At 46.2% G+C, this 12,750-nt stretch overlaps 1 protein-coding gene across 5 annotated transcripts in view; it reads left to right on the plus strand.

The window, feature by feature from the left end:
- The first annotated feature begins 608 nt into the window (after positions 1-608).
- PHF20 (PHD finger protein 20) overlaps positions 609-12,750 on the plus strand; it is a 130,724-nt gene continuing 118,582 nt past the window's right edge. For 3 of the 5 annotated variants that reach the window (XM_067707985.1, XM_067707988.1, XM_067707989.1), the window contains exon 1: positions 609-747. The gene's annotated coding sequence lies outside the window, so the exon portion shown is untranslated. Of the gene's footprint in view, positions 748-4,534; positions 4,596-12,750 lie in introns of those variants that run through there. The other 2 variants (XM_067707990.1, XM_067707987.1) reach the window with 2 other exon arrangements.

Raw genomic sequence — 12,750 nt, forward strand, 5'->3', positions numbered from 1 at the left:
AGCATTCCTCTTTGGAACTTCCCAAGTCCCACTGGGAAAACATCTCAGACCCTTGGGGGGTGGCTGCAACTCCGACCTGGTCCCCTGAGGCAGAATACTGCTCCTCTCCACACCAGCAATTGGAATCCCTTAAGTTAGGTACAGACTCTGAAGAGCCTGGCACACAGTGAAGATTTAGATCTTAATCTTTAGAACAGCGGGCAACGGGCTTTGAGCAGGGGATGGCTGTGAATATAGTTGCGTTTTGAAAAGCTCCCGCTGTCTGAGTGTGAATGGATTGGAAGAGGAAAGAGTAATTGGGTGGAGAGGACAACCATCATCTAGGAGAGAGGTGATGGTGGACTAGACTGGAGTGCTGGCAGCAGGATACAGAGAAGTAGGAGGCTTCGACATGCATTCAGGAGGCAAAATTAACAGGTGATGGATAGTGTCCAGTCCTGGCCTTCGTGTGATCACAGTGGATACGAGTGAGAGGGGACTTCGTGCTCCGGACCCGGGAGAAGGCCTGTTCCCGCGCGTCAGGGCAGTGGGCGTGTCCCGCCCGAGCCGTCGCCACGGTGATCGGGTGGGGCGGGGCCGAGGGCGGGGCAGCTGAGGCGCTGCGTCACTCGGTGGAGTCGATGGTGCGTGTGTGTGTGGGGGGGCGGGGGATACGCTGGGCGCGTCCCCGGGGTCACGTGGTGCGCAGCACGCAGAGTCCTTCAGTCGGTTGGACCCGGAGCGGAGCAGCCGGAGCGGGGCTGTGAGGTGAGCTCGCGGCAAGGCGCGGCGAGGTGAAGCCGGCTGGCTGGGGCAGGGTCGGGTCGGGCCGGGCCCGCGTCGCGCGCGTGCCGTGCTGGCGGGATCGGTGACGGACGCCACCACTGCTCCGGTCTCCTACCCGGCCCCGCTCCCCGCCTGGCCCGGCTCGCCCAGCCCGGAGGGAGGCCCGGGGACCGCTGCTGAGAGCGTGGCGGGCGTGCGGGCGGCGCCCAATCCCTAGGGCTGCCCGCAGGAGTGACGGTGGCTGCGACCAATCAGCGACTCCCGAGGGGGCTGGGCCGCGGGGTGCGGGGCCCGGGGCGCGGAACGGGCCGTGTTGGGGGTGGGGTGTAAGCGCTAGGGCCGGAGCCTGAGCTGTGTGGCCCTCGAGAGCTCCACAAGCAGCCCCTGCAGTTGCCTTGTGCTTTGGGAACGCGTTTTCTTTTACTGACTCTTTTATCCTATTCTGGGGAGCACACCCCTTTCTCAAGCGCCAGACTATGGGAGTGTCCCCTTTCTCTATAGTTTTTAGAAAATGTGGTCGGTGCACCCCGTTTCTTAAGCTCCAGCCCTGGGATGTTATCTGAATTTCCAAAGCCTGCCCAACTAAGGATGTATCCCTTGACCCACGACCCCCAAACTGGGAGGACACTACCTTTTCGAGCCTCCAGTCTGAGTAAGCATCTCCTTTCAAATTTTGGGGTTCTTCCCATTAGCGAGTCTTAAATCTGGGGTCCAATAACCAAAGTTTTTTTGGTACTTATATTCGCACAAAATCGAGGAAGAATTCCCTTTTCCAGGCCCCAAATCTGGCAACGTGCTTTCCAGAATTTCTTAAATTTAGGGGCCGCTTCCTTTCCCTGCTCTTTCAAAATCTGGGAGTGCACCTCATTTCCAGAGTCTACCGAAAATGAGATCCAAATCCTGAAATTTTAGGATACGTATTTGTATTTACACAAGGAAATTCACTACTTTTTCCAGTCACTCTATTCTTGCGGTTGCACCGTTTTTCATGAGTTCTCTAAGTCCGACCACCTTATTTCCTGGGGGAGACTTTTCATATCTGAAAGTGTATTTGTTTCCTGTGCCCTCCAGATGTACAGCATGCACTACTTTTGGTTACACAATTCTCAGGGTGCAGCAACCTTCCTGGTGCTTGTTAAATCTGGGACGGCGCACCTTTTTTCTGAGTTTGTTCATTTCCATACGATGGTACAAGGTTCTTGAGCTTTTTTGCCATCCAAGATATTTTCTTTCCTCAGCTTCCTTCCCTCTTTGGAACCCCTTTTCCCTTTAGGTGCTCTCCCTGTCAGAGCAGTGCACCTATTTCCTCTTCCTTCCTCTGGTGAATAAATATCTTCAGCACCACACTTTCTCTGCTTCTGGGGCCTTTTTTCTGTGCACACTTCCTAGTCTTACCTCCTGAAGTCCCCTCCCCCTAGGGGAGGATCTCCCCGCCCATCCTAAAGGGGATGCCTGCATGTTGTCTCCCATGTGTCTCCTTTATCTTTTACTTTTCTGCTAACAGGAGCTCTTTTCTCTTGGCTTGCCCTATCCCCGGGCATTTTTCTGGTTTCTTTCTTTCTTTGGACACTGCTCTGCTTATTGGTGGCTGTAAAGGTTTTCCCTTTTCCTCCCCTTGCTCTGGAAGTGGCTTCAAGTCCAGGGCTGCTTGACTCCCCAGCGCTGGATTTAAACTAGAAAGGAATCCCCTTGCATTTCTTTGGTTATTCACAGCGCTCTTAATCCTCCTGGTGGTTTGCTTCCTATAAGATTCTGGTTAGATGGGTACTGTTTTCTCCTTTGCTTTATTTCCCTTCGTTGGAAAAAAACAAAACCAAAAAACCCTCAAGAGATTCTTTAGTCTTGCTTCCAACTCATACGCTTCCTCCCTACATTGGCTTTTTTCCTTCCTTTTATCAAGAAAGGAGGTCATTTGGAGGAATCTCTTGGTCACTCTTTTTTTGTTGTTGCTTCTGGGGGAGAAGTGGGAGATGGATATTTACCTCTCCCCGTAATCCTCTCACTTATCTGCCAAGCCTTGCCCCCAACCCCCTCCTTAAAATCTCCAAATGTCTGAGACCTCTCCTCTCCTAAGAGCCTCTCAGTAGGTTCTTTCTTTTGTATTTCCCTCTGTCTTTCCAGATCTTACTCAGGGCTTCTCAGCGGGAACGAACCAGATTAATTTCTCCACAGCTGGAATCTCAAGTGCTTATGGGATAATGACACCTCTGACCTTTCTCCCTTTCGGGAAGTACTTGAGTGTGCAGCTGTATGAGGCCTCAGTGCGGGAGAGAGTTTGAGCCCGAGAAGCTACCCTGGCAGGACAAGGCAGAAAAATACTGCATTTTCAGGACCACGTCCTTCTGAATCTCATTTGAAGATTGGATGTTTGCCAAGCACCTGCTTCTTAGGGATGCTGGGGGATTTAATGATACTCCTAGGAACCTGTAGGAATTAATGGGGCTTGTGGTGAAGTGCTCTGAACTCAGTGTTGGAACTTGAATAAAACGAATCATTATTGTATTTTCAGAACAACTAAGCTGTTTTAAATTTCATGTGCATGAAAATGCTAGAACTGTGTTATTTCAGGAAGTGAAATGGATCCCACATTTATATCATGTGGTCATTAGTAAGTACCAAATTCATTAAAAAGCGTTGGCGGTCTGTCTGAGCAGTACCTAATAAAATATGGTATACAGAAAGTGAACAGGTACTTTGTCTCTTATTTGCCTGTTTGGTATTCTATCTGTGTAGTGCTATATATATAGTCCACCCTTAAAGTATTCTGCACCAGTGCTGCTCAAACTTGAATGTGCAAATAAATCACCTGGGGTGGGGAGTGTCTTGCTAAAATGCTGATTCTAATCCAGTAGGTTTAGGGTGGGGCCTGAGTATATTCTTTTCTAATTCCCAGGTGGTGTTAATATTACTGAACTAAACTTTGAGTAGTTAGGTTCTGTGCACAAAGTTAAAGATTTCTCTTTGAAAATAGGAAGGTGGTGGTTAGCTTTAAGCTGGGGCATTATTTTCCATTCTCTCTTTATCTAGACGCGCACTCCTTAGAGTTTGTACAAGTCCCCTTTGGAGGACTACTATTTATATTCATTTGTAGTTATTCTAGCATTAAACTTTTAAAATCATGGCTGGAACTTCTCCAGGAGTTTGATTCCTATGTATTTTGTCAAATTTAAATGCTTAACTATTTCTTGGGACTTCCCTGGGGGCGCAATGGTTAAGAATCCGCCTGCCAATGCAGGGGACATGGGTTCGAGCCCTGGTCTGGGAAGATCCCACATGCCGCGGAGCAACTAAGCCTGCGTGCCACAACTACTGAGCCTGCGTGCCACAACTACTGAGCCCACACGCCACAACTACTGAAGCCTGCGTGCCTAGAGCTCATTCCCTGCATCAAGAGAAGCCACTGCAATGAGAAGCCTGTGCACTGCAACGAAAAGTAGCCCCTGCTCGCTGCAACTAGAGAAAGCCCGTGCGCAGCAGTGAAGACCCAACACAGCCAAAAACAAATAAATAAACAAATTTATGTAATAAATAAATAAATAAATAAATAAATGCTTAACTATTTCTTGATTGAAGGTAAACATAACTCTTGACATAAAATCATTCTAGTAAATCCTATGTAGTAATCAGCCAGCTTGCCTCTCTGGTTCCTCATCTATTACCCTACCATGGGTAGTGATTCTGAGATACTCCAAGTCAACAGGGTCCCAGGTATTGGAATTTCCAAGGAGTCCTTCTTGATTTTCTAGGTCCCGGAAATGGGCCTGGGAGACGCAGGTGCCTGGACCCTGAATGGAAGCTACTGACTTGTCTCTGTATGAAGCTTCACAAAGGTGAATGCTGGTGGGAATATGACATTATTCTTTGGTGGGAATCATGGCTTATGATGCGCTCTCTCCTTTTATATCCACAGCTATTTTTAAGTCTTGGTGGGTTTTTCCTTTCTAAGTGTCTTAGGTCATCTGTACCTATTTCCCTGGCTATATCACCTGTCGTGGACTTTTCCCAGCATGATCCTATTCTGGTCCCTAATCAGGACAAACCTGAATGACTAGACTATTTTGTGTCCTGGTCCTCTCCCTTCCCCCCATCCCTCACATGAGTGTCAGATAGATCCTCTTCAATAACGGATTTGATCTGGATTTGGCACTAGTCCCAGCTCTTGCACTCACTGTGAGACCTCAGGCAAGTTACTTAATACTACTGGACCTCATTCTCCCCATTTGTAAAGTGAGGGGCTGATTATCTCCAAGGTCTACCCTGCTCTGAGCCTTTGTTCGTGCCTTGCTTAGAAACCCAGTGTCTGTGGGAGCTTGTAGCAGATCTGATTTCCTTCACGTGCTCTTTTGGGCATGCTGCCAATCATTTCCATGTCCGAGTCACTTCTGCCACTGCCTCTTTTCTAGCCGAGGCAGCCACCTTGTCTTCACACCCAGCTTCAGCATTCTTCTGCCTCTGTGTCCTCTGCCATTTCCATGCTTTATTTCATTCAAAACTGTCTAAGCTTCTCAAAGAAGTCTTCCTTGAATTCTCCATTCAACGTTAGCTACTTCCCTGAATCACTAAGAGGGAGTCTGTAGTTGACATGCAATTTTGTTTATTTGCAAGTTCCCTTATCTGATGTGTATTTTAAAAATGTTTTTCCCTCCTCCTCACCCCAGCTTTCTTTTTTGCTTTGAATTAGCAGAGTAGGTAGAATTAAATTTAAAAATGAAGCAGGTAGTTTGCCTTTTGCTGGAGTTTGGGGAAAATGAATGTAATGCTTTTAGCCATCTTGTCTCAAGGTCTCAAAAGGAAATCAGCTAGCTGGTTCTTCACCCTGGATTTTTTTTTTTTTTTTTTTTTTGCGGTATGTGGGCCTCTCACCGTTGTGGCCTCTCCCGTTGCGGAGCACAGGCTCCGGACGCGCAGGCCCAGCGGCCATGGCTCACGGGCCCAGCCACTCTGCAGCACGCGGGATCCTCCCAGACCAGGGCACGAACCTGCGTCCCCTGCATCGGCAGGCGGACCCTCAACCACTGCGCCACCAGGGAAGCCCCATCCTGGATTTTAAAGGTGCTTAAACACCCTATCAAATTTGAAAGTGTTTTCTAAGTTCAAACTTCACTTTTTTAAAACAAATTTATTTATTTTATTTATTTATTTTTGGCTGCATTGGGTCTTTGTTGCTGCGTGTGGGCTTTCTCTAGTTGTGGCGAGCGGGGGCTACTCTTCCCTGCGGTGTGTGTGCTTCTTATTGCGGTGGCTTCTCTTGCTGCGGAGCACAGGCTCTAGGCATGTGGGCTTCAGTAGTTGTGGCTCGCAGGCCCTAGAGCGCAGGCTCAGTAGTTGTGGTGCATGGGCCCAGTTGCTCTGCAGCATGTGGGATCTTCCCGGACCAGGGATCGAACCCGTGTCCCCTGCATTGGCAGGTGGATTCTTAACCACTGTGCCACCAGGGAAGTCCCCAAACTTCATTTAAAAATTACTTCTAAATGCTCTTCCTTCTAGGAACACACTCAGCCACAAAACCTGACAAGAAGTTGCTAAGGACAATGATAAGAAATTTAAATTTTAAATAACTTCATCAGTGAGTAAAGCTAACAGTTCTTTGAGAGCATCTGATTATTCTCAAGGGCAGCTGCTGATGTTGCTTGGAAATCAGGGATCAAAGATGTATATAATCTAATTCCCCTTCCTCATCTTTCTAGGAAGTGATGGGATGTTTACATGTTTCTTGATAAACCTTTTTTTTGTCTTTTTTTTTTTTTTTTTGATAAACATACTTTAAACCAAAATGTGTGTTTAGTCAGAGCCTCTTTGGTTAGATTGTAAGTTTGGAGAGGGAGGACGCTGTCCCTGTCTTAATTCATCTTAGCAACTGACCTTTACAGGTTATTGATTAACTTTGGGGTAACCTGTTGAAAATTGAAACCTTGATTTGTAATAATGCTGTGACAACTTTACTAGATCTTGTGCTAGGTATCAACTGTCCTTTGCTTTCTTTGGCCAAATAATGGAAGAGGTGAGCTTTTAGAAATCCCGTAAAATTTTAGCAGCTGGGTATGAGTCACCAAACATAAATAGGGCAGTTGTATGAAAGGGAGGTGGTTCCTGAATCAGTGGACTTAGGGGAAGGAAGAAGAGGAGGGGCCTGGGAAAGGATTTTAAATGATGGTTTTATTTGATAAGAGCTTTTCCCTTGTCAGGAGCATAATCCTAAGATTTTAAAGACTGACTCCCAGGCATCTTAGATGATGTAAGAGGTCTCATCTTGTCCTAGTAGAGACCTGATTTTCAAGAGGTCTCTTTTTCCTCTGGAAAAGGCACATGGCTAGGTGGATTGACGTGCCTTCCTTGCTTATACAGGTGCTGGGATTTATAGGTTGTGGAACCCTAGCCTGGAAATGTGGGCATTTTAGTTAGCATTGTTTGGAGCACTCTATTAGGTCTTATTGAATCTTTACAATTTATCCATTATCTTCATCTAATAGACAGGAAAACTGAGATTAAGTAATTTATTTGTCCAAGGTCATTTGGCTAATGACCCAGGTTGCTTTGCCTGCAAGCCTGGTGCCCTTACATCCTCCTCTCTACAGCTGCCTTACTTTTCTCCCTCAAGGTTTGAATAAGTCACATTAGTCACAATATCAAACAGGTGGCAGCCTGGAATGCAGGACTGAGGCACTGTTGGGAGAAGAGGTGGCCTTGCCACCTCATCTCAGATTCTGTTCCTGACCATGTAAACATCTCTTAATTGTAAAAGCCAAACTCTCCCAGCTGAGGCTGTATTTCTCCCCTTCTTTTTTTTTTTTGGTACGCGGACCTCTCACTGTTGTGACCTCTCCCGTTGCGGAGCACAGGCTCCGGACACGCAGGCTCAGCGGCCATGGCTCACGGGCCCAGCGGCTCCGCGGCATATGGGATCTTCCCAGACCGGGGCACGAACCCGCGTCCTCTGCATCGGCAGGCGGACTCTCAGCCACTGCGCCACCAGGGAAGCCCATTTCTCCCCTTCTTGAGGCCCCGGTGCGTGGCTGGTTTGGTCTGCTTGACAGTCTCTAAGTCTCATGGAGTGGTGAATGCTGTCCAAAGTGCTTTGATGAGTAGGACGTCGGTCATACTGTGACCTATATGAGAATTATACATCTGCAATTCAGAAAGGCAAGATAGTTTAAGAGGCCACCTTTCATGTCCAGGCTGCGTGGTATGTGGTGGTGAAGGATCAGAATTTGCAGGCAGAATGCCCGAGTTTGCATTCTAGCATCTGCCACTCTGTTGGGGCTACATGTCACTTGGGTGTGGGGCTCAAACGTCTTGGGACCCTCCCTGTAGCATAGACATTGGAGGCAGACTTCCAGCATGGCAAGTTTCTAATGTATCTGGACCTCTGTTTTCTTTCTCAAGTATCATCATAACTACCTCACATCTATCATTGTAAGTATCAGTAAATGTTACCCTTTTCTCTCTATTTCCTAATCTATAAAATGGGAATAAGAAAATCTAATTTATAAGATTATTAAAACTTGGTGAACTGTGAAGAGTTGAGTATATGTTACCATTATTTTGTTTTATTCCTCTTACAAAATGTTTGTAAAATCCCCTATGTTAATTGTTTTTTTATAATTGAAGTATAGTTGATTTACAATGTTGTGTTAATTTCTGCTGTACAGCAGTGATTCAGTTATACATATATATGTATATTCTTCTTTTAATATTCTTTTCCATTATGGTTTATCATAGAATACTGAATATAGTTCTCTGTGCTATACAGTAGGACCTTGTTGTTCAAAGGCCTTATTTTTTTCAATTTTCTAATTTTTTTGGCCACATCTTGCGGGATCTTAGTTCCCGGACCAGGGATCAAACCCGGGGCCCCCTAACCACTGGACTGCCAGGGAATTGCCTCAAAGGCCTTACTTTTAAACGCAGTATAAATAGAGTGGGTTTTGGAGGAGGTCCTGCTTCTCAAATCCCAGCTCTTCCTCCTAGCCAGGTGACCATTGGCAAGTTATTTGCTCTAAGCCTCCTTTCCCTCCTCTGTAAAATGGGATAATACTGCCAACTTCTCTGCATTGTTGGGAATGAAATATTTGTCAAGGATTTAGCCTGTGGTGAAAACTCAGTAAAAGCCACTTTCTGGTGTTAATAATAAAGACCAGGAACAAAAGTTAATACTTAAAGAATAAGGTAATTAATTGACTTAAATAATTTTTTTTTATCTTTAAAGCCCCATGGGCAGTGAATCAGTTGTAATTTAGGAAAATGTCTTTGGAGGTCCCATGGGGTATTGACTCTATCTCCAAATTGTTTTCCTTTGTAATCTAGTGATGCCTCAATTAAGGAATCCTGTAAGAACAGTTTAGTCAGGTATATTTAAAAAAAGGTTCCCTTCCCTAAGAGGAACCCACACAAACCCGCCCCAGAGCTGCCTTCCGCCATTTATAGACTGGAGCCCTCCCTGTGACTGAAAACCGAGCACAGCTTTTCTTAGACTCCAGGGGCCTCGCTCCCTGTGCTTTGCCTTCCTCCCCCTTCCCCCATGGAGTGATAACAGTTCCTACATTTACCTGTGGATAGCACTTTTCAAAGAGCCTCCATATGATTGTCTCCTTGAATCCCTACATCCCTTAAGGTGGATGATACAGGTCGCTTTCCTATCTTTCTTCCTTTTTTGGCAGTGAGGAGGCTGAGGTTATCTCATTTAACAAGCATCTGACTGCCAAGTAAGGGCGCTGCTTGTTAGTTGCTGGGGATGCGTATGAGGAGTTAAATGCCTGAGGAGAGATAGGCTCAGAAACAGGCAGTTTCAGTGTAGGGTGCTGGGTTGTGGTCCAGATGGCAGGCCAGGCTGCCATGGGCGAATAATGGAGTGGGCCCTGGCCCAGCGCCCTTGGCGAGGTGCTGATGGCTGAGCCCAGTCTGAAGGACCAGGCAGAGGAAGCAGCACTGCAAGGAGTCTTGGTGTGTGGGCGGCATGAGAGCTTATTGTGTGCTAGGCTCTGTGCTAAGTAATTTTTATCTTCACAGCACCTGTATGAAGGTATGAAATAGGTACTGGTACTATCCCCATTTTACAGATAAGGAGCCTGAGGCTCAGAAAGGAAATGACTTGTGCAAGGTTATCTGGAAAATGGTGGAGCTGGGGTCCAAACCCAGGCAGTCTCATTTCGGAGTTCTGGCTCATAACCACCATATGCTGCTGGCCCTCTGCTGAGCTTATTTGCTCCTCTCCTTGTAATCTCCCGTTTCTAACAACCCCCGGTTTGGTTTGGTCATAATGGCTAGCTCACTGATGGCCTTGATGCTGCACTAGTAGTTTGAAGTCTGTTCTGTAGGGGAACTACTGAGCTTTCTTTTTCTTCATTAAAGATATAATTGACATATAACCTGAAGCGTTTTAAACAGAGGGGTCTTACGATCAGATTTGTGCTTTAGAAATATTACTGTAGCAGCATTGATGAAGAGTAGCCACAGTGCAGTAGTTGGCTAGGAAGATTACCTGGGTTCAGCTCCTTGTCCCAATACTTGGTAGCTTTGTCATTTGGGCAGCTTACTTTCTGAACCTTAGTTTTTGCACCTCTGAAACAGGAATAATAGTAATCCTCATTACAAACCTATGAGGTAGATGCTCAATGAGACGATGTATATGTAAAGCACTTAGAATACTGTATGTCATAAAATAAGCACTCAGAAGTCAGTTTATAAGACAGTATTGATTTGGATGTGGGGAGGGTGTGGCTGGAGGTTTTGAGCTCCATTGAGAGTTGTTGCAGTAATCGGATTAGAACTGATGGGGACCTGAACTGGGCAACCACTGGGCAATGGGAGAAACCTAGAAGTAGGTGTGACAAAATGGTGACTGAGAGTGAGATGCAAGGGTGATGCCCATGTTTCTAGCTTGGCACATTGGCCAGTCTTGGAGTCTTAAACTGTGATGGGGAGAAAAGGAGAAGGAACTTGTGAGGATAAGATGATTAGCTCAGTGAAGTTGAGTGATGTGCCAAAGGTCGTTTAGCAAATATATTCTGGAGTCAAGCCTGGGCACTCGGCCCTTTCCATTGTTTCTGGGAAGATCCACTGACTTAATTTATTCTCAGTAATTCGGAATGAACCTGTGTTTGCTGTCTGTCTGAATTTTAATTGTGGAAGGAAAAGGTTGGCTCTTAGAGAAAGTATTTCAAGTATCTGGGAAGAGGGTAAGGGAATTTTTTGGGGGGGCCTTTTTCGTTCTTCCTGCCTCCTTACTTTCCTCCCCTCTTCCCTTTGTTTCCTTCCTTACCCTCTCAAGTGAAAGAGGCTAATTCAGCTCTTTAGTGTGACTTGGGCAAGGGCCTGAAGGAGTGGTAATGGTTGGCTTTAGACCCAGTCTTCTTTCTGTGTTGTTGAGGAGAGGATAGTGATGGAGGGGCCCTTGCTCCTACTTGAACCAACTTGTCACTTCCCTAGGACTAAAGATGTGCTCTTTTATGTTCTTTGTATTGGATACTATTTGTTAATATTGCATAATAATATTGACTGTAATCCTTTGTGTCTGATGTCCTTTTTGCTAGTGCTACTACTATCACACAGCCATTTTATCACCAGTATTGAATATTTAGTGTGTACTGTGCTAAGCACTTGACATCCGTTAGCTCGCTTATCCTCAGAATCCCAGGACGTAGGGGTTATTAATCTGCTTTTATAGATGGGCAAACAGAGGGAGGCTCAGTGATTTTTCTCATCTTCACTTAGCCAGCAATGAGTGGAGCCAGGGTTCGCCAGAATCTGAGTCTGAAACCTGTCTGCTCCCATCCCTAAGTACTCCCTGGCCTTCCTCCAAGACAGAACTTTGGCAGAGTCCACTTGGAAGCTTCGTCCTGTGAGACATAGGTGTCACTGGACCTGCTGATATTGTTTATGCTTTTCTGTAACAGTGGTGAGGGCTGCAGGGAGCATCTCCACCTCCTAGGCTCAGGGCTGTGAGGGGAGGGGAGCTCATTCCTTCCTGAGGCACCTTGCCTCTAGGACTTCCCCTCTACCTAGAATTCTCTTCCTCTGGATCTTCACATGGTTGTCTCCTTGTCATTTATTTATTTTAAAGGTGGATTATCTATCTATCTCCTTGTCATTTATTTATTTATTTTAAAGGTAGGTTTGTTTATTTATTTGTTTGTTTATTTATTTATGGCTGCATTGGGTCTTCACGGGATTTCTCTAGTTGCAGAGAGCCGGGAGTACTCTTGGTTACGGTGTGCAGGCTTCTCATTGCGGTGGCTTCTTTTGTTGTGGAGCACGGTCTCTAGGCGCATGGGCTTCAGTAGTTGTGGCTCGTGGGCTCAGTAGTTGTGGCTCGTGGGCTCTAGAGCGCAGGCTTAGTAGTCGTGGCGCACGGGCTTAGTTGCTCCGCGGCATGTGGGATCTTCCCGGACCAGGGCTCAAACCCCTGTCCCCTGCATTGGCAGGAGGATTCTTAACCACTGTGCCACCAGGGAAGCCTGAGGCATAAAGATTTAAGCTGATCTTTCACTTGCAGTGTCCCTCAGTTTGAAAGGCACCATCACCCTTTAATGGAGGTTGAATTTCAAGCCTGGTGTAAGCACTATTAGATTATTGTAAAGCCTGTTCTGTAGTTTCTGGTGGTTGATATTCTTTCTAGAGTTTATTTTCCCTTAACCCGGTCTAGAGCCGACTCATTGAAAGCTCTTGTTCCATGCCCACCTATCACAAATTCTTTGCTACTTTGAGCCCTCAGTACCTGTCCCCGAGTACAATGCAGTTGCTGAGACAGGACCTCCAGTTACCATGGCTACAGTACTCTTAAACCTCTCCCAAAATAAAATCCAGAGTCCATGTCAGTACAACATTAAATATAAATGCATTATGAATTCAGAAAATTCTGCTCCCATTTTTTTTTTCTTTTATAGAAGATGTTGGGGGTAGGAGTTTATTAATTAATTTATTTTTGCTGTTTTGGGCCTTCGTTTCTGTGCGAGGGCTTTCTCTAGTTGTGGCAAGCGGGGGCCACTC

The sequence above is a fragment of the Pseudorca crassidens genome, chromosome 15, assembly GCF_039906515.1.
Source record: "Pseudorca crassidens isolate mPseCra1 chromosome 15, mPseCra1.hap1, whole genome shotgun sequence".
Classification (NCBI taxonomy): Eukaryota; Metazoa; Chordata; class Mammalia; order Artiodactyla; family Delphinidae; genus Pseudorca; species Pseudorca crassidens.